The sequence below is a fragment of the Heteronotia binoei genome, chromosome 8 (assembly GCF_032191835.1).
Source record: "Heteronotia binoei isolate CCM8104 ecotype False Entrance Well chromosome 8, APGP_CSIRO_Hbin_v1, whole genome shotgun sequence".
Classification (NCBI taxonomy): Eukaryota; Metazoa; Chordata; class Lepidosauria; order Squamata; family Gekkonidae; genus Heteronotia; species Heteronotia binoei.
Genome location: NC_083230.1, coordinates 110,354,298 through 110,376,995, shown reverse-complemented (window position 1 = coordinate 110,376,995; position 22,698 = coordinate 110,354,298).

Sequence of the window (22,698 nt, the reverse complement as noted above, 5' to 3'; positions counted from 1 at the left end):
TGGTTTTGCCAACTATTATCGGCAATTCATCCCGGCCTATGCATCTCTGACCACGCCCCTGACTCAACTACTCCGCCCCAAAGAACCTTTCCACTGGTCCCCAGAGGCCGATAACGCCTTCTCCACTCTGAAGACCCGTTTTGCCACCGGCCCACTCCTGAGATACCCTGACCCCCAGCTTCCCTTTACGGTGGAAGCTGATGCCTCCAACGTGGCCCTGGGAGCAGTGCTGTCCCAGCGCGAGAAGCCGTCTCAGCCACTCCAGCCCTGCGCCTATTACTCGCGCCAGCTCACCTCTGCGGAGAAGAACTACACCATCTGGGAGAGAGAGTTGCTCGCAATCAAGGCGGCTTTTGAGGTTTGGAGGCATTACCTCGAAGGGGCTCGCCACCCTGTTCAAGTGCTCACCGACCACCGGAACTTAGAGCACCTCCAGACCACCCGCCGTCTCAACCAGCGCCAGATCCGGTGGTCCCTATTCTTCTCTCGCTTTGACTTCCAGATCTCCTACATCCCCCATACCCAGAACCGGAAAGCAGATGCACTCTCCCGGAAACCGGAATACGCCCCTGCTTCAACTGAGGCCGCGCCCGCTGCTCCCATCCTGCCGCCCTCAGTGTTTGCAGCCACCTCCACTACACCCACACTCGTGGAGGACATTCGTGCTAGCCAGGCCAACGATCCCTGGGTCCAGCAACGCCTCCAGGCCCTCCAAGATGACTCGGCAGGCGAGTTCACGACTCGAGGCGGTCTCTTGCTACACCGCGAACGCCTCTATGTGCCGCCCGGGCCCTTACGGGCAGAAGTGCTACGCCTGACCCACGACTCGTTGCCCGCTGGGCACTTCGGACAGCATAAGACCACCCACTTGCTGACGCGAGAATTCTGGTGGCCACGAGTTCGCTCCGATGTTGCCCGTTATGTCAGCTCCTGTGACGTCTGTCGGCGGGCCAAAGACGTCCCGGCCAAACCCTCGGGGTTGTTACAGCCCTTGCCCGCACCCTCAGGACCCTGGGATACCATCTCGATGGACTTCATCACGGAACTCCCACGATCCAAAGGTCAGACTTGCATCTTGGTGGTCGTCGACCTATTTACCAAGATGGCCCACTTCATTCCGTGCCCGAAACTTCCCACAGCTCAGGAGACAGCTCAGCTCTACCTGCAACACATCTTTCGTCTGCACGGACTCCCAGCCCACCTGATCTCAGACCGGGGGCCCCAGTTCTCCTCTCGGTTCTGGCAAGCCCTCCATTCCAGCCTGGGTACTCGAGTGCACCTGTCCTCAGCCTACCACCCGCAGACAGATGGTCAGACAGAGCGCACCAATGCCACGCTAGAGCAATATCTCCGCTGCTACACCTGCTACCAGCAGGACGACTGGACCACTCTGTTGCCTCTAGCCGAGTTTGCATACAACAACGCGGTCCACTCGTCTACCCAAATGACCCCATTTGCTGCAACCTACGGCTACCACCCTCGGTTCTTCCCGGCGATCCTGCCACCCACGAATGTCCCCGCCGTCGAGGCCTACCTGCAAGAACTCCGCGCCAGCCAAGACTTGCTCCGAGAGCAGCTACAGCGGGCCAAGGAAGCCTATAAACTGGCTGCGGACCGGAAGAGGCAGGAAGGCCCCCCAGTCCAGCCGGGGGATCAGGTGTGGCTCTCGACTCGCTACCTGCGCCGGCCTGGTCGGTCTCACAAGCTGGATGCGCGGTTCATCGGACCCTACCCCGTCATGGACCAAATAAACCCTGTCGCTTTCAGGCTCCAGTTGCCACCTCACCTCCGCATTCACCCTGTGTTCCATCGCTCCCTCCTTGTTCCAGCTGCACCCCCTGACCCAGCTCGGCCTCCTTGCCCACCGCCGCCACCACCGGTGTTGGTGGATGACGAGGAAGAATACGAGGTGCGCCAGATCCTGGACTCCCGGTACCATCGCGGAGGCCTCCAGTACCTTGTGGACTGGGAGGGATATGGCTCAGAAGACCGGTCTTGGGAGCCCGTGGACAATCTTCATGCCCCGGACTTGGTGCAACAGTTCCACAACGACCACCCCGACCTCCCAGGTCCCTCGACGGAGGGGGGCCCTGGGGGGGGGGATAGTGTCATGGGTGCTGGGGACCCTGCAGAGGAAGACGAGTCTGCCAAGGAAACTGTACCCCTGCCACCTGCACCAGTACCCCGGCCTCCTGCTGAAGAAGATCCCAGCCCCCCTGCCTCACCCTCTCGGGTGGCTCGTGTGCGTGACCGCCTCCGTCAGGACCTCAGGGATCGGAGGAGGGCGGCACGCTCACAAGCAAGACGCTCCCTGAGTCCTGAGTTTTGAGAGGATTCTGGCCCTCCTAAGAGCAAGGATGCTTGAGTTGTAACAGGATCCTGGCTGCCTCCCAGAGCCAGCAATTAGCCCAAATGGGCAACAGCCAGCAGAGGGCTATATAGCTGTGGGCTTTGGGAGGAGGCTTTGTGGAAGCAACTAGTCATCTCCCTGACGTTCTAGCATCCACTCCGGCTTGACTTTGGTTCCTGAATCCCTGACTTTGGCTTTTGACTTCTGGACTCCCTGACCTCGGCTTCTGGACCTCGGACCTGCGATACTTGCACAGCGATTTGGATTTGGCACCTCGGACACTCCTGCTTGCTGGCTACAGACCTCGGACTGCCTCTGGACTTTGCCTGACCCGGCCCCAGCCCTGACAGTCTTTCACCATGATGAAGTAGTCCATTTCCCATTCATCATGAAGGTGGTAGGTTTTGCTCTTCTACGGAACACTCTTCTTCGTTATACTGGGGTGGCTGGGGTGCTAAGTTAACACTGGCTGAATCTGGTCCAAAACTGTCACTGTCCCAAAGTATTAAAGATCAACAGGAACTGAAGACCTCTGGATGATGCCAAAACCACACATGCAGTTCTAAAAGTAAAAACAAGAATTCGTCATACTGGCACCAATAATCAAATACCACCACACCAAACAATCATCAAAACCCCCCAAACATCTGTCCAGCAAACCATGAGACCAAGTGGGGCTGGTGATCTACCTCTGACCCCTCCGCGATCTACTGGTAGATCGCGATCTACCTGTTGGACATACCTGACATATGTATAATGTAGAATCAATCCATGAGTATCTGCGGCTCTGGGTAGGGCTGTTTCTTGAGGCAGAAGCACCAGATTTTCAGCATAGCATTGGTGCCTCTGCTTCAAAAACTTCCCCAAGTTTCAAAAAGTTTGGACCAGGGGGTCCAATTCTATGAGCTCCAAAAGAAGGTGCCTTCATCCTCCATTATTTCCAATGAAGAGAAGGCATTTAGCAGTCACACTAAATGTGATGGCCAGAACTCCCTTCAGAGTTCTATCATGCTTGTCACAAACTTGCTCCAAAGTCCCCAGCAATGCTCCCTGTAAGCTGTGGAGTCTTTTGAGCAAAAATTCTACTTTTTGAGCTAGTGGAATTAAAGTTGTGAGCAAATGATTTGACTACTGCATACATTAATTTGCTCTGAGGCCATTTTTCCTGAGCTGAGACAAATATGTATGAGCCAGAGGCTAAAAACTGTGAGCTAGCTCACACTAACTCAGCTTAGAGGGAACACTGGTCCCCAGATATTTCTTGAGTCCAGCCTGGCAACCCTAACTAAATGCTATCAGCCCTCAAAAAAGTGGGGTTTGGAGACTACATTAGATTGCATCTGTGTCACCAGCCCAACCACTGAAAATAGTTAAAGCTTTCTGGGTGGTTCCCATGTCTTCCAGTGTAGAAGAATAAGAAGAGATTGGATTTAAACCTACCTCACCCTTTATTACCGGAAGGAGTCTCAGAGCAGTTTACAATTTCCTTTCCCCACCCCTCCCCACAGCAGGCACCCTGAGAGATAGGTGGGGCTGAAAGAGCTCTGACAGAAACTGCTCTTGAAAGGAACGGCTCTGAGAGAACTTGTGGCCAGCCTAAGGCCACATCAGTAGGTGCATGTGGAGGAGTGAGGAATCAAACCCAGTTCTCCCAGATAAGAGTCCACACACTTAACCGCTACACCAGATTGGCTTTTACAACAATCCTGTGAAGATAGGTTGAAATAAGAGATAGTGATAGACATCAGTTTACCCAGAGAAAATGGCTGCTTTGAAAGGGGGACCCTATGGCATTATACCGTATTGCAGGGGTGGGCAACAGTAGCTCTCCAGATGTTTTTTGCCTACAACTCCCATCAGCCCCAGCCATCAGCCATGCTGGCTGGGGCTGATGGGACTTATAGGCAAAAAACATGTGGAGAGCTACCGTTGGCCACCCCTGCTCCCAGAGAGCCACTTTGGTGTAGTGGTTAAGTATGCAGACTCTTATCTGGGAGAATTGGGTTTGATTCCCCACTGTTCCACTTGCAGCTGCTGGAATGGCTTTGGGTTAGCTATAGCTCTGGCAGAGGTTGTCCTTGAAAGGGCAGCTGCTGTGAGATTCCTCTTAGCCCCACCCACCTCACTGGGTGTCTCAGTGGTAGAACATCTGCTTGGTAAGCAGAAGGTTCCAGGTTCAATCCCTGGCATCTCCAACTAAAAAGGGTCCAGGCAAGTAGGCGTGAAAACCTCAGCTTGAGAACCTGGAGAGCCGCTGCCAGTCTGAGTAGACAATACTGACTTTGATGGACTGAAGGTCTAAGGCAGCTTCATATGTTCATGTGTTGTGGGGGAGGAAAATAAAGGAGATTGTGAGCCTTTCTGAGGCTGTGAGATTCGGAGTGGAGGGCGGGATATAAATCCAATATCATCATCTTCATCTTCTTCTCCCCTCTCCAAACCACACTCTCCTCAGGCTCTACCCCCAAAATCTTCAGGTATTCCCCAACCTGGAGCTGGCAATCCCAAACAGTGATCAAGATCATCCACTGAGCTTCATCACTGAGGGGCAAATTGAACCTCAGTCTCCTGGGCCTGATTCTCTAACTATTACACCACTATTACAATGGAGTCTTTTACCTTAGGGCAGGGTAAACCAAAAACAACAAACAGAAAGACTCGCAGCCCATAAAATTCTCATCACTGTTGAATCCTGTCTAGCAATGACTCCACAGTATTGAATGTGTTCCTGCATCCATTATGAGTCCATAACTTTTAGATTCTCATGACACTAAGATCATGGGAAAAGCTGAAAATATTTGTTTTCCTTAAAATTCATCACACAAAAAACGCACTGGCAGCGACAAATAGCATTCTCAGTTACTGAAGAGGGACAGTCTCTGGAGATGCTCTGGAGCTATTTCACTGTGGCTTATCTCTTGAAGACAATTTGGGCTGTTAACTATTGTCTCTTAGCCAAACTTCAGGGTAACTGCAGTACATTCTTTCCATTACAAAAAATATTCTATTTCAGCTTTGACATTTGGAAAGATGTTTAGCACTGCTCTTAAACCTGGCATGGTCAATGCAGTACAGAAGCGCTTCACTTGACAATTGACATGCAGAAAGACCTGATGAAAGAGCATGACCAGCAGGGCTTTTTTTTGAGCAGGAACAAAGTCCCAGCTGGCTTGGCATTGGGGGTGTGGCCTAATATGCCAATGAGTTCCAGATAGGCCTTTTCTACAAAGAAAACTCTGTGTGAAACAATGGAGACATCAGGGGGTGTGGTCTGATATGCCAATGAGTTCCTCCTGGGCCTTTTCTACAAAGAAAGCCCTGTGTGAAACAATGGAGACATCAGGGGGTGTGGTCTAATATGCCAATGAGTTCCTCCTGGGCCTTTTCTACAAAGAAAACTCTGTGTGAAACAATGGAGACATCAGAGGGTGTGGTCTAATATGCCAATGAGTTCCTCCTGGACCTTTTCTACAAAGAAAACTCTGTGTGAAACAATGGAGACATCAGGGGGTGTGGTCTAATATGCCAATGAGTTCCTGCTGGGCCTTTTCTACAAAGAAAGCCCTGTGTGAAACTATGGAGATATCAGGGGATGCGGTCTAATATGCCAATAAGTTCCTGCTGGGCCTTTTCTACAAAGAAAGCCCTGTGCAAAACAATGGAGACATCAGGGGGTGTGGCCTAATATGCCAATAAGTTCCTGCTGGGCTTTTTCTACAAAGAAAACCCTGTGTGAAACAATGGTGACATCAGGGGGTGTGGCCTAATATGCCAATGAGTTCCTGCTGGGCTTTTTCTACAAAAAAAAAAGCCCTGATGATCAGTTTGGAGGCATTGGTCCCTTTCTCCTTACCATTCTAAACAGGATGTTATCCATTCATGGGCCAGTTTCAAACACAGTGATACAGGGACAGAGGTTTCCTATAGCAAATTTCATTCCACTAATGAACTATCTCTGAAGTGATCTGGCCATTTAAAATGGTGCTGCGCTTCCCCTCCCCTCCCCACTCTTTTTCTCTGTGTTTCTTTGTCCTTTTAATTTGACTCATGTGGCTCTTTCACATATATTGTGTGGCTTTTGAAGCCCCCACCACACCATTGGCCAGCTTGTAGAAGACATTTCTCTCGTTTAAATTCCTTCTCCAAGCCAAGCCAACCAGCAGCTTGGAGAACGCCTTTAAAGTTAAAGTTGCTTTCTTTCCGCCTCTCCCTCCCTCCTCCGTCTTCCTTCCTTCCTTCCTTCCTTCCTTCCTTCCTTCCTTCCTTCCTTCCTTCCTTCCTTCCTTCCATGTCTTGTGGCTCTCAAACATCTAACATTTATTCTACGTGGCTCTTATGTTAAGCAAGTTTGGCCACCCCTGGTCTAGCAATATAGTGTTCAACATAGAATTTTATCCAAAAAAAATTCAAAGATGTTTGTGCGGTGAAAAAGGATGGGGGGAAGTGCGGTGTTATCAGAAGCACTGCAGACATTTTAAACAGCACACTACACAATTCAGAAGTGCAAAGAAGGGGTGAGAACAGAAGAAAGCAGTTTACTTCGAAAAGGACTCAATCTGCTTTGCCAACCAGACGCAAGTGGCTTTGTATGAAAAGGTAAATAAAATCTGTTAGCAGCTGGTTGCTAAAACGGTTGTGTCTGAAATGACATCAAAACATCCATTAGCAACCGACTACCAAAATGGATTGCAAAGGCTGTCTGAAAGGAGCCATTGTTATTTTCTGCTCCCCAGGGGCCACATCTGGGCAACAGATGTCTGTTAGAATATTTACTCTGGATGTATATATAAGCATTGCCATAATTACGCCTTTGGCTTGTTATATGTTTCTTTGCTTTATAGGGGTTGTACATCTACACTGCTACACTGCTACACAACTTTAGTGTTGTACGTAACTGCAGAAATCTCTCCTGGGAGCTGGCTATCTTTTGCCTACGTATTCCACCAGCTATCAGTAGATAGCAGTTTAATGACCTTGCAGATATATTGTGCAGTGGAAATTGCTATTGGAAAATATATGTATATGCCGTGACCTGGATAGCCCAGGCTAGCCCAATCTTGTCAGATCTTAGAAGCCAAGCAGGGTCAGCTCTGGTCAGTATTCAGAAGGGAGACCTCCAAGGAAGCCCAGGGTCATGATGCAGAGGCAGGCAATAGCTAAGCCACCTCTGAACGTCTCTCGCCTTGAAGACCCCATAGGTCGCCATAAGTCAGCTGTGATTTGACAGCCATAGATAAGTACAGGGCTTTTTTCGTAGCAGGAACTCCTTTGCATATTCAGACACACCCCTCTTGTGTAGCCAATCCTCCAAGAGCTTACAGGGCTCTTAGTACAGGGCCCACTGTAAGCTCCGGGAGGATTGGCTATATCGGGTGTGTGGCCTAATAGGCAAAAGAGTTCCTGCTACAAGAAAGCCCTGGATAATAGGTGATATGTCACAGGATAAAATAATGTTCACATTTTCCCCCTCCAAGCAAGGCCTGTAAAGAGTTGTTGAAGGGGGTTTCCAACTGCATATTGTGCTTATACTCTTGATATGTTACTATATATGCACGCTTATGAACCAACACTATTTTTAGAGGTCACTGAAGAAGAGTATTTAGCTGTACGCAACTTGGACTACGTGACTTTTATCGACTTTTTTTTCTTAATCTAGTCTGCATAACGTACATTTTAAACTTCCATATATCTTGCGTATTTATTAAAGCAGAATTGTTTTGCTAGGATTATAGACATTCTTGTAATAGATTTTATCTGTTCTTCAACCTTTTTTTGTTTGTTTAATATGTGGGCTGTAGGTTTATTTCCCACCCCCCATCCCCTTTTTGGCTCTGAGCCACTCGGTTTCCCATGGAAGAGAAAAGTGGGGTATTAATCAAGTAAATAAATATAAAATTGTGTCGAGCTCTTGCAATCGCTTGGTGACTGTAGGCCGCTTAGGAATGTGGGGAGGGGGCACCAGCATGCATTCCCAAATTGCTTTGAGGGATGACATGATAGGGATTTACAAAATTATGCATGGGATACAGAAGGTAGAGAAAAATGTACTTTTCTCCTTTTCTAACAATACAAAAATTCAGTTTGGTGTAGCGGTTAAGTGTGAGCCAGTTTGGTGTAGCGGTTAAGTGAGCGGACTCTTACCTGGGAGAACCGGGTTTGATTCCCCACTCCTCCACTTGCACCTGCTGGAATTGCCTTGGGTCAGCCATAGCTCTGGCAGAGGTTGTCCTTGAAAGGGCAGCTGCTGTGAGAGCCCTCTCAGTCCCACCCACCTCACAGGGTGTCTGTTGTGGGGGAGGAAGGTAAAGGAGATTGTGAGCCGCTCTGAGACTCTTTGGAGTGGAGGGCGGGATATAAATCCAATATCTTCTTCTTCTTCATTGGCAATCAATGAAATTAATGAGCAGTAATCTTAGAACAGATGAAAGGAAACACTTCTTTACCCAAAGAGATTTATATCCTGCGCTCCACTCCGAATCTCAGAGTCTCAGAGCAGCTCACAATCTCCTTTATCTTCCTCCCTCACAACAGACACCTTGTGAGGTGAGTGGGGCTGAGAGGGTTCTCACAGCAGCTGCCTTTTCAAGGACAACTCCTACAAGAGCTATGGCTGACCCAAGGCTATTCCAGCAGGTGCAAGTGGAGGAGTGGGGAATCAAACCCGGTTCTCCCAGATAAGAGTCCGCACACTTAACCACTACACCAAACTGACAAAGAGTCAACAACACTTGGAATTCACAGCCACAGGAAGTGGTGGCAGCTACCACGGGTCATTTTGTAGAAAAAGAAGTGCCGGAGCCTATTAGCACAACTCATTTGCATGACTCATTTGCATATGCCACACACCCCTGACATCACCGGAAGATGTGCTAAATTACATTAGTTCAACATCTATGTTAAAATGCCTCTTGAATTATAATTGTCATGATAAAACTTTACTCCCAACATACTTTTAAAATTGCTTTTTTTTAATGTGGCCACAGTGGCGTGATGAAGCTTTCCATCCGTCTGCCTTATATGTTTTGGTTATTTTCCCATTTTTCTTTTGTGGGGAAAAACATTAGAAAGTTTGTCAAATCTTAGAGTTCAGCAAAATTCTCACAGGGGGTTTGAATAATGGAGCCCAGAATCAAGTATTTGTTGGGGGTAGGGGAGAGAGAGAGAAAGAAAGAAAGAAAGAGAGAAAGAAAGAAAGAAAGAGAGAAGAAAGAAAGAAAGAGAGAGAAAGAAAGAAAGAAAGAAAGAGAGAAAGAAAGAGAAGAAGAGAAAGAAAGAAAGAAAGAAAGAAAGAAAGAAAGAAAGAAAGAAAGAAAGAAAGAAAGAAAGAAAGAAAGAAAGAAAGAAAGAAAGAAAGAACAATAATTTAGAGGTTCCGGAGCTCTGTTCCTGTGAGCTCCTGCCCAAAATGAGGTTTGGTGGCTACAATAAGGGATTGGATAGACATATGGAGCAGGGAGGTCCCTCAGTGGCTATTAGCCAGAAGACACTTGGGCTGTGATCACACACACTGAATAATGCACATTCAAACTGAATGTTACCGTTTGAACTGGCAAAATCCAGTTGGAAAGTGCATTCAAAGTGGATTGAATCTGCATTATTTAGTACGTGTGATCACGGCCTATGTCTGGGGCAGTGATGCTCAGTACCCTTGGTGCTTAGTGGGGGGGGCAACCGTGAGAGGGCTTCTGGAGTTCTAGCCCCACTGGTGGACCTCCTGATGGCACCTGGGTTTTAGCCACTGTGTGACACGGCGTGTTGGACTGGATGGGCCATTAGCCTGATCCAACATGACTTCTCTTATGTTCTCATATTCGGACAAATGATGTAGAAATTTGCTTTCTGGGACTTTCTATTTCTGGCTCTAGGGTTAACCTGAGCAAGCAGAAGTGCTGGTGTCAGCTTGCTTGGAGTTTGCATTGCTGTGTGCTGGTACAGCATCAGGGCTGGTCCCAGTGAGAACATGAAACTCTGGAAAAATAAGCCTTGCTCGGCTGGAGTTCCTGCAAACATACTGACATCAGTATTAACAGAGAATCAAGGACCACAGCCAGTGGCGGGTTGCCAGCAGTTTTCAATGAGACACAGACTTCAGACTTCGTTTGTTGCTGGTAAGAGCAGGCAAGATTCTTTCAAGTTGCAGAAAATCTGTTGTGTATAAGATAAACAGGTGTTTGTGGGAATCCGTTCTGATCCATTTGATTTCTCGATAATACTACTCGTTCAGTAGAAAAGGGATGCGTCGTGGATTCTCAAATGTATTCGAGAAGAACACACAACCCAAGAATTCACCGGTACATCCCCAGCTCCACAAACAGCTGCAAGCTATTGGGAAGGAGCCAATAAACATGGAATTTTCCCTGGAGAAGAAAGAAAAGAAAAAAACCTCCTTTGTTAAACTAAATTTAATGTGCTTGGCTTCTCAAAGATGGATCACAGTATTAAAATGATGTGGGGAATGGGGTTAAAATTGCTGTCTCGGAAAACAAAAGTGATCTGTAGATATATATCAAGTAGGGTTGTTGTCAGCTCCAGGTTGGGAAATATCTGGAGATTTTTGGGGGGGGGGGGTGGAGCTGAGAAGGGTGGGGCTTGGGGAGGGGAGGGACTTCAATGGGGTATAATGTCATAGTCTTCCTTCCAAAGTGACCATTTTTTCCTGGTGAACTGAACTCTGTCTCTGGAGACCAGTTGTAATAACAGGAGATCTCCAGCCTACACCTGGTGGTTGACAACCTGGGGGGTTGCTGGGAGCGAAGAGAGGTCTAGGCCAGCATTGCCAGCAAAACATCACACCTAAGGATCATGCTTGCACCAGTTGCTCAGAATCAGTCTTGCAGCTTCTCTTGTTATCATCAAGCAGCTGGCATCAGGTCAGGAGGTGCACTTTGGCGTCTTGCCTGTAGCTCTGTTCTCAGCCTTCATCTGCAGTGCTTTAAGGGTGTAGGTGATACTGGTGGGCTGGGAATGGTCAACTGAGGTTCACTTGCTGAATCAGGGCCCGAGAGTGTCAGTGGCTCTGCACCAGCTGTTGGCTGTGAATCCTAATGATTCCATTTTCCTGCTGGTCAGCTTCTGTTAACTCTAGGCTGGCTACATGAGGCTCCTCTTCTCCTGAGGAGTTTTCTTTTCCATAGAATCATGGAATCATAGAGTTGGAAGGGACCTCTACGGTCATCTAGTCCAACCCTCTGCACAATGCAGGAAACACACAAACACTTCCCCCTAAATTCACAGGATCTTCATTGCTGTCAGATGGCCATCTAGCCTCTGTTTAAAAACCTCCAAGGAAGGAGAACCCACCACCTCCCGAGGAAGCCTGTTCCACTGATGAATCGCTCTAATGGTCAGGAAGTTGTTCCTAATGTTGAGCCAGAAACTCTTTTGATTTAATTTCAACCCATTGGTTCTGGGCCTACCTTCCGGGGCCACAGAAAACAATTCCATACCATCCTCTATATGACAGCCCTTCAAGTACTTGACGATGGTGATCATATCACCTCTCAGTTGCCTTCTCTCCAGGCTAAACATCCCCAGCTCCTTCAACCTTTCCTCATATGACTTGGTCTCCAGACCCCTCATCATCTTTGTCGCCCTCCTCTGAACCCGTTCCAGCTTGTCTATATCCTTCTTAAAATGTGGTGCCCAAAACTTAACACAATATTCCAGGTGAGGTCTTACCAGAGCAGAGTAAAGTGATACCATCGCATCACGTGATCTGGACACTATACTTCTGTTGATACAGGCCAAAATTGCATTTGCCTTTTTAGCCACTGCATCACACTGTTGACTCATGTTCAGCGTATGATCCACTAAGACCCCTAGATCCTTTTCACACATACTACTGCTAAGACAAGTCTCCCCCATCCTATAATCATGCATTGGATTTTTCCTACCTAAATTCAGAACTTGTTAAAATTCTGTTAAAATTCATTTTATTCCTGTTAAAATTCATTTTATTGGTTTTAGCCCAGTTTTCCAGCCGGTCATCCTGTATCCCGTTTCTGTCTTCTTCTGTGTTTGCAACCCCTCCCAATTTCATATCATCTGCAAATTTAATAAGCATTCCCACTATTCCTTCATCCAAATCATTTATAAAGATGTTGAACAAAACAGGTCCCAGGACAGATCCTTGAGGCACTCCACTTGTCACTCCTCTCCAAGAGGATGAGGAACCACTCACAAGCACTCTTTGGGTGTGATCTGTCAACTAGTTACAGATCCACCTAATGGTAACAGGATCCAATCCACATTTTACCAACTTGTCAACAAGGATAGTATGTGGAACTTTATCAAAAGCCTTACTGAAATCAAGATAAACGATGTCTACAGCATTCCCCTGATCCAGCAAGGTAGTCACTTTCTCAGGTTAGTCTGATATGACTTGTTCTTGAGAAACCCATGCTGGCTCTAAGTAATCACATCCATTCTTTCTAAATGTTCCAGGACCGACTGTTTGATGATTTGTTCTAAAACTTTTCCAGGTATAGTCGTCAAGCTGATGGGTCGGTAGTTACCCGGATCGTCTTTCTTCCCCTTCTTGAAGATGGGGACAACATTCACCCACCTCCAATCTTCCGGCACCACTCCTGTTCTCCAAGAATTCTCAAAAATAATAGCCAGAGGCTCAGAAATTACATCCGCAAGCTCTTTTCGAACCCTTGGATGCAATTCATCTAGCCCTGAGGACTTAGTTTCAGTTAAAGAAACTAGGTGTTTTTGCTGATACTAAGTTGGAACTTCATACCTGTAATGTACTGGGAGACGAGACGTGCTGAAGGCAATGTACTTTATTGATTGGTACATCACAAGCAGAACTGAACACGCGGGCCGGGACCTGCTTTATATACATGTACCCGGAACAACCTCCCAAGCTGGCCAGTCCAATCCTGGCCAGTCAAACTTCCCGCCACTGATGGTAATTGGCGGGGCCTTTCGCGCACTGTGCTGAGTCGCCTGGGGACTTCTCCCACAGTCGCCTCTGCTGCGTGGCCGTGTGGTGCTTGGGTTCAACACCATACACTACAATACCCTCCTTGTATGTTCTGTTTTTGCCATGTTGAGCACCATTTCCCTCAGAAGAGAAGACTGAGGAAAAGTAGGAATTGAGCAGTTCTGCCCTCTCTTCATTACCTGTTACAATTTCACTTTCTTGCCCTCGCAATGGGCCTACCATGTCCTTGCTCTTTTTCTTACTCTGAACATAAGAAAAGAACCCTTTTTTGTTGTTTTTAGCATCTTTAGCCAGCCTAAGCTCATACTGAGCTTTAGTTTTCCTAACTTTTTCTCTACAATCACTGGTGAGTTGTTTATATTCATCCTTGGTTATAAGGCCCTCCTTCCAATTCCTAAAGGAGTCTTTTTTATTTCTCAAGTCTTTAGAGAGCTGTTTATGGAGCCACTTCGGCTTCTTTAGGCTTTTTCCATTTTTTCTTCTCATAGGAATCGTCTCGGATTGCGCTTTCAGTATTTCGCTTTTAAGAAACTCCCACCCCTCCTGAACCCCATTCCTCCTAAGTATTTCTGACCATGGGGTTTTACCCAGCCCTAACTGACTCATGACACCCTCGAGCCACCTCCTTGATTGAAAATGCCTTGCAGGTCTGCTTTAAGCCCCATGGGAGGCGGTGGGGGGGGAGAGACAGGCACAATACAAGTGCCTGTCTTTGTTGCCTTTGTTAGAGCAATTAGGAAGGATCATTTTTGACTTTAAGATACAGAAAAGGCAATCCCCCTTTGCTCAGTGCTGCAACTGGGATTGCCAACCTCCAGTAAAACCTGGAGTCTGCCACTATTACAATTGAACATAAGAGAAGCCATGTTGGATCAGGCCAATGGCCCGTCCAGTCCAACACTGTACACATAGTGGCCAAAAACCCCAGGTGCCATCAGGAGGTCCATCAGTGGGGCCAGGACACTAGAAGCCCTCACACTGTTGCCCCCCCCCCCCCCCGCACCAAAAATACAGAGCATCACTTGCCCCAGACAGAGAGTTCCAACAATTGATCTTCCAACTACAGAGATCAGGGCCCCAGCTGCTTTGGGTGGTGGATTCTATGGCATTGTACCCTGCCCACTGCCCAGGGCCCTCCCCTTCCCAGACCCCAACCTTTTCAGGCTCCACCCCCAAAATCTCCAGGTATTTCCCAACCCAGAGTTGGCAATCCTAATCACAAGTTTGCTGTCGATCAGGCCTCTCTGTTTTATTAGGCCAAATGACAAGTGGGGTTTAAATCATGTGCAACCAAAATAGGCCTCAGCAGAGCCTTTTTTTTGTAGAAAAAGCCCAACAGGAACTTATTTCCATATATTAGGCCACACCTCCTAACACCAAGCCAGCTGGAGCTGTGTTCCTGCTCAGAAATAGCCACTGCCCAAATTCATCCAATGGCACAGCCTAATCTGGAATACACGTTCTTTTAAAACAAATATTAATTTGATGTTCTATTATAGTACATCAGGAGTGACCAAGCTTGCTTAATGTAAGAGGCACATAGAATAAATGTCTGAGAGCTGCAAGACATGAATGTCAGTTGTTTGAGAGCTACAAAGGAAGAAGGAAGGAAAATAGATGGGGGAGGGACAGGTGGAAAGAAAGCAACTTTAAATGCAACTCTCAATGGCTTGGCAAAGTGATTTAAAGAGACAAAAGCCTTTTCCAAGCTAGCTAATGGGGTGGGGTGGGTGGGGGCTTGTGTGAGAGCCGCACAATATGTGTGAAAGAGCCACATGTGGTTCCCAAGCCACAGTTTGGCCACCCTTGTAGTACTTAAGAACATAAGAGAAGCCATGTTGGATCAGGCCAATGGCCCATCCAGTCCAACACTCTATGGGCGTTTTCGCACTGACCTTCAAGTGGTGCGACCACCCTCCTCACGCCGGCGGATCTGCAGGGATTTCGCACCAGAAGCGCCGGCGCACCCAAAAGAGCCGGCGACTTCCGTCGCGAAACCAGCTCAAACGTTTTCCTGCTTCTTGGCGGTTTCCGTTTGAGCTGGTTTCGCGACGGAAGTCACCGGCTCTTTTGGGTGCGCCGGCGCTTCTGGTGCGAAATCCCTGCAGATCCGCCGGCGTGAGGAGGGTGGTCGCACCACTTGAAGGTCAGTGCGAAAACGCCCAATGTCACACAGTGGCCAAAAAATTTAGATAGATAGATAGATAGACAGACAGACATTGTGGCTAATAGCCACTGATGGAGCTCTGCTCCATATTTTTATCTAACCCCCTCTTGAAGCCTGCTATGCTTGTAGCCGCCACCACCTCCTGTAGCAGTGAATTCCACATGTTAATCACCCTTATAAGAACATAAGAGAAGCCATTTTATATTTTATATGATTATTTTATATTATAAATATATTATTAACATTTTTAGCAAATCTCTTTCTCAGAGCTTGTGGGGGGGGGGAGATTCCAAGTTCCCACTATTGATTAATCGCTCAGTTCTGTTTTGCTGGTTATAATTCTTCAATTTCTTCTTCCACCCACACAGCAGTTCTAGCTCGACAGGGGGTGTGGGGGAAATAATGACTATTCCATGCCAATTTTTCTGTATTTATACTAACAAGTATGCTCTCATGTTTCCTTTCCTTGCTTTCCTAAAGTCAGTCAGCAGATGACCTCACGTTTAATAAAGTATGTTTGTTATGTATGAGGGGAAATTCATTTTACTTTCTCCTCCTCTCCCTGAGTATCAAGATGACTGGAGATTGCTAGGAAACAAAGGACAGAAAGAAACAGTGAGTTCTATAAATGCCACGTTTGATATTTGTGTCAGCGCAGATGTGTGATTCCCATCCCCCCCACTCCAAGCAACATATCAGTATTCTGGTCAGAACACCTTTTGGACTTTTCTGGAAATTCCATTGCTGTTTTGTTCCTTTTTGTTTTTCAGTCACAGTCGAGTCTGACTCTTTGCGACCCTATGGACAAAGTCACGCCAGGCCCTCCTGTTTTCTACCATCCTTCAAAGTCTGCTCAAATTCATGTTAGTTATATCAATAATGCTGTGCAGCCATCTCATCTTTTACCGTCCCATTCTAGAACATGTGAAATTTGCTTCAAGTTTTGCCACAAATGCTCATTCTAGGCAATATTTGGTTGCAACCAAGAGTTGCCAACCTCAATGTGATGGCTGGAGATCTCTCAGTATTATTTGGTGTAGTGGTTAAATGTATGGACTCTTATCTGGGAGAACCAGGTTTGATTCCCCACTCCTCCACTTGCAGCTGCTGGAATGGCCTTAGGTCAGCCATAGGTCTCGCAGGAGTTGTCCTTGAAAGGGCAGCTGCTGTGAGAGCTCTCTCAGCCCCACCTACCTCAAAGGGTGTCTGTTGTGGAGGAGGAAGATAAAGGAGTTTGTAAGCCGCTCTGAGACTCTGATTCAGAGAGAAGGGCGGGGTATAAATCTATCTTCTTCCTCCTCTTCTTCTTCTACTATAACTATCTGAATGAAAGAGATCAGTTCACTTGGAGAAAATGGCCGCTTTGGAAGTTGGACTCCATGGCATCATAACCCACTGAAGTCCTTTCCTTGCCCCTGTTACATATGTGGACTCAAGTGAGAACTGAATTGGGTGTTCCTGCCTGGCTCATTGGAGCCATACAAACAGAACTTGGGGACTCGGGAACAATGGGCAGCAGGATCCAAATCTCTGCTGCCCTGCACCAATCACAAGTCCCCTGCTGGTTTGAATGATCCAATAACATGCTTGTGTGGGAACCCTGAGTTGTATATAGTTGTCCCCATTGGCCCAGTTAGCCAGTCTTGAAGTGCAGCCTACCTGCTGCTGTACCTAATAAAGAGCTGATGTTTCACTACCACCTCGCCTCTTCAATGCGTTGTATCCACCATATTATACCCCCAAAGACTGCAACCTTCAGGCTCCAATTCACAAAATCTCCAGTCATTTCCCAATCTGGAGCTGGCATCCCTATCTATACGGGGCACACTAGAAGCTTGTCAAGAGTTACACATCTAGGAATCTCATTCTCCTTTATGTTCCCCTCCCCCTAGTTTCTTTTCACACAGGCATGGTGAATATCCGGGTTAGCAGACCCAGCTTCAGGTTGGGAAATACCTTGAGATTTGGGGATAGAACTTGGGGAGGGCAGGGGAGGGGGAGGGACTTAAGAGTGGAATGCCATCAAGTTCACCTTCCAAAGCAGCCATTTCCCCCAGGGGAACTGATCTTGATCGCCTGAAGAACAGCTGGAATAGTGAGAGATCTGCAGGTGTCACCTGGGGGTTGGCAACCCAAGGAACCCAAACTTGGGGTGGGGGGGAAGCAAGTGAGGAAAGGGAAGAAATGGGAGAAGCAATATTGTAAGCATTGGTTGCCCCTCACCCCGGATTTCTGTCTCTCCTTGATGCTTTTTCTTTATATTAATCTGGAGTCCCAGATTTATCACTCCAGGTGGTAAGGCATTTGAAAAATGGCCTCCTGCTGTTAAATTGTGAGTCCAGACAGCTCTCATATCAACACAGCTTGTTTATTAGCAAGAACAAGGGATGGCCAAACTTACTTATAATGTAAGAGCCACATAGAATAAACGGCAGATGTCTGAGAGCTGCAAGACATAAAAAAACAGGGGTTTTGTAGAAAAAGTCCAGCAGGAACTCATTTGCATATCATGCCACTCCTCCTGATATCACCATAGTGTCATACAGGGTCTTTTGTGGGGGGAATCCAGCAGAAACTCATTTGCATATTAGGCCACACCCCCTGATGTCACCACAGTCTCACACAGGGTTTTTTTGTAGAAAAAGTCCAGCAGGAAATCATTTGCATATTAGGCCATACCCCCTGGCATCACCATTGTTTCACACATGGGTTGGGGCTTTTTTAGAAAAAGTCCACCAGGAACTCATGTGCATATTAGGCCACACCCCCTGACATCACCATTGTTTCATACAGGGCTTTTTGGGTAGAAAAAGTCCAGCTGGAACTCATATACATATTAGGCCACACCCCTGATGCCAAGCCAGCCAGAACTGCATTCCTGCTTTAAAAAGAAAAGAAAAGAAAAGAAAAGAAAAGAAAAGAAAAGAAAAGAAAAGAAAAGAAAAAGCCCTGCATATAAGTTTAGTGGAGAGAAAGAGTAACTATTTGTTCTAGCTAACTATGGATGGCTTTGGAGTGATAGTAGGCCATCTGCTTAGTTCGGATCAGGAGAAGAGACGCCATGCTGTTCCTCCTGATGCATGTGGGGAAGAAGAAGGAAGAGGAAGAGAATCAAGAGGAAGGAAGTTCCCTGAGATTACATTCTACTGGTTAGAGAGGGTGAGAGAAAGCGGAGCAGACAGGAAGGAGACTGATATTGTTAGGGTTGCCAAGTCCCCCACAGCTGCTGGTGGGAGGCTTCTTTTCACATGTGCTGTACGCAGGGAGGGGGTGGTGGTGCACTGAAATGTATTGCACTGGGCACATTGCGCAGGGACACTCTGGGAATTCTCAGGAATCTTTATGGTTTTGAGCAGGGACATCCTGTAATCTGGGGGGGAAATAGAGGTTTCCCCCCAAATTGCTAGAACATCCCTACATGAAACAATAGAGTTCCCTGTTAATTCCTAGAGCGTCCTAGCACAATGTGCCAACGCAATATGTTACTTCTGGCCACCACACACACCATGTGATGATGGAATTCTTTTAGGGGCAGCCCCCCCTCAGCGACCTCCTCCCTGCTGGTGGGTTGGGAGTGGGACCTGCCAAACGGGGGGATCCTTCGTCCCCAGCAGGAACTTGGCAGCCCTAGATATTGTCCTAGCTATCTAGCTTGCTCTATAGTGTTTGTAGTCTTGGAGGACCGAGCAAGAGACATTGCCAGTCTGTTCTTCCAATAGAAAAGCATCTTGTCTTCGGAGATGCAGAGGAGCAATGTGGCACAATGTGGTTAGCTAACAACAACGTGGTCGGAGTGGGTTCAATAAATTCACTGCTGGTTCTCGTTGGTGTATTAAATTAGACGTCAAGTTTGTGGGCATGGGAGCTGTTGAGCCACATTGAAGCACCATATTTCCTCAGTACTATACACCAACCCCAAAACTGAGCATCTTAGTGTTGTGGCAGATGCACCCCAAGTTGCATCACATAATTTTTGGAGAACCTCACAACCTTGCGTGGTGCTTAGATGCTGGAGGATGAATCTGCTTCTAATAGAAACGATGTGATAGAAGCACCTTTGCCTCCATTTTGGCAGGAAAACATATGCTGACCCAGCTCTTCCTTTTATGCGCCTCTGCAGGGCCTGCGCTCAGAACCAAGAACAGAATACAGATAAGGCTCTCCTTTTCATCCTCGGCTCACATAACACCCTGTGAATCCTTGGGCAGTCCCTGCTTCTCATCAAACGCTTTGACACACCGTACAGAATGGGGTCAGCAGTTGAACTTCACAAATCAGAAAGAGAGAAAAAGACAGGGGGATACAATACTCTTGAAATGATAATCGTGAACTCAAGAGCAATATTCTAGCAAAGAACCTCTTTCCCATAGTATTTCACTTATAAGTATAACCTTTGTTCTAGAATATTCTGCATTACTCTCACGTATATAGAGAGAGGATTCTTACCCACGTCCACCTTTAGGCATCCATATTATAATGTCTGATAAATCATGATGTTAGTCTGTCTGGAGCAGTAGAAAGCAGCAAGAGTCCAGTTTCACCTTAAAGAATAATATTTGTGGCCGGGTGTGAGCTTCTGTGAGTCACCGCTCACTTCTCCAGATAACTCACAAAGCTAATATCCTGCCACAAATTTTGTTAGTCTTTAACAGGAGTGGCCAAACTTGCTTATTGTAAGAGCCACACTGAATAAGTAACAGATGTTTGAGAGCTGCAAGACATGAACATCAGAAGTTTGAGAGCAGAAAGATGTAGGGAATTCTGTTTGAAATTCTATTTATCTCAAACAGTTCGATGGATCAAATAATCATTGAGAGGCATTTAACATGAAAGCAAAAAACATATTTATTACTACAGGGAAAGGGTACTGGGAGGTAAAAATAACAAACACTAAGAACTACATGCTAACACATTGAAGAGCACATGTTTAATGGATGATACTTCCTCCTTCTCCTTGACCTCTCTGCCTGAACAAAGGAAGTCACCTGACTAACTGACCAACCAAGCAAACCAGTTTTCCTGCTTCTAGATCTTGGAGAGCCAGTTTGGTGTAGTGGTTAAGTGTGTGGACTCTTATCTAGGAGAACCGGGTTTGATTCCCCACTCCTCCACTTGCACCTGCTAACATGGCCTTGGGTCAGCCATAGCTCTGGCAGAGGTTGTCCTTGAAAGGGCAGCTGCTGTGAGAGCCCTCTCCAGCCCCACCCACCTCACAGGGTGTCTGTATTGGGGGAGGAAGGTAAAGGAGATTGTGAGCTGCTCTGAGACTCTTCGGAGTGGACGGCGGGATATAAATCCAATATCTTCTTCTTCTTCATCTTCTAGATCTTGATTGACAGCAGTCATTATCTTCTTCCTAGGTCATCCAGACAATAGGGAATCAGGCACAGTGTTAAACCTATAATGACTGGAACTTTAGAACATTGCAAAGGACATACAGAACAGATACATAATCCAACAGAAGGAAGGAAGATAGATAGATGGGGAGGAAGAGTTGGAAAGAAAGCAACTTTAACTTTAAATGCATTCTCCAAGCTGCTGGCTGGCTTGGAGAAGTGTTTTAAAAAGACAAATGCATCCTTCAAGCTGGTAAACGGAGTGGGTGGGGCTTCGAGAGCCACACAATATGTGTGAAAAACCACATGCAGCTCCCAAACTCTGTTCGAAATAGCCAGAGCAATTCAGAGATGGCTTGTGCATGGAATGAAATTCGCTGTATGAAGCTCCCACTCCCATCCCTGTATTGCTTTACTCAGAATTGGGCCAACAGTGAATAACATCCAGTTTAGAATGGTAATGTGAGAGGGGGCCAAAGTCAGAACGTGACAGCACCCACAGGAGCTGAAGTAAATGTTCATGGATGCCATCAAACATGACCTCCCTCTGGTGCGTTATCCCTGCCCTGGCCTTAGCGTGCAGAATTAATCGCCACAAGAAGATGAAAAAGAAGATATTGGATTTATATCCCACCCTCCACTCCAAATAGTCTCAGAGCGGCTCACAATCTCCTTTACCTTCCTCCCCCACAACAGACACCCTGTGAGGTAGATGAAGATATTGGATTTATATCCCGCCCTCCACTCCGAATAGTCTCAGAGCGGCTCACCATCTCCTTTACCTTCCTCCCCCACAACAGACACCCTGTGAGGTGGGTGGGGCTGAGAGGGCTCTCACAGCAGCTGCCCCTTCAAGGACAACCTCTGCCAGAGCTATGGCTGACCCAAGGCCATTCCAGGAGGTGCAAGTGGAGGAGTGGGGAATCAAACCCGGTTCTCCCAGATAAGAGTCCGCACACTTAGCCACTACACCAAACTGGCTCTCACAAGAAACGATGAACTTCAGGTTCAGACAGGGCCAGCCCTAGTCTGTCCGGCACCCTAGGCAAGGCTAATTTCTGCCCCCCCCCCCTGCACTGATAGTGTAACTGAGTCACATGGGGGGCACCCACTTCGTCACCCCCAGAAGGCCGGTGCCCTAGGAAATCATCTAGCCCAGGGCCAGCCCTCGGTTCAGAGATGTACACCACCACTCCTTATTCTTAGCAACAGCTGGAAGTAGTGTGGGAATTCACTATATGAAGTTCTCCACCTGTTTGTTGACTATTTCTATAAAGGATCAGGGAGATTTGTCTCAGAGCGGCCATTTTTGCCTCACAGTGACATTCCCATGGCAACTGTAACATGTGTTTCACCTTTTTTTTTCAGTAGCTGCCAAATACCAAAATAGTCTGATAAATGGCTTCTTGTTTTAGAAATGGAACCATTAGTGTTTTCTTAAAATACGTCATACCTCACTAGGGATCTAGCTGCCCATTGTTGTGGCCTTCTAATGAACGTCCGGTAAATTATATTGAGCAATTGATGGGGGAAATGGAAATCTTATCTTCCTGATAATTAACAGAAAACCTGGAAATGAACTTAGTCACACCCAGAATGTTATCTTGAGATCAGTGCTATGTCTGTGTGGGAGGGAAATGTTTTGTTTCGAATTTCAAAATAGTATTTTATTAGTTATGTCTGCCTGTGGCTAACTATGTACGCCCATGGCTGATTGCTTTCTTTTCTGATGACACTTATGGTTGGAGGGTAGGGGGGCAAAATCCCGCGGGCTCCTATCCATCTTGGTCTACATGAAGCCAGACAAACCATGTGATTTTTTATATGATGTTCGGTTCGGATCTGTGAGGGTGGTGTGAGAGGGTCCAGGATGGCTTTTAGAAGTGCTGGATGG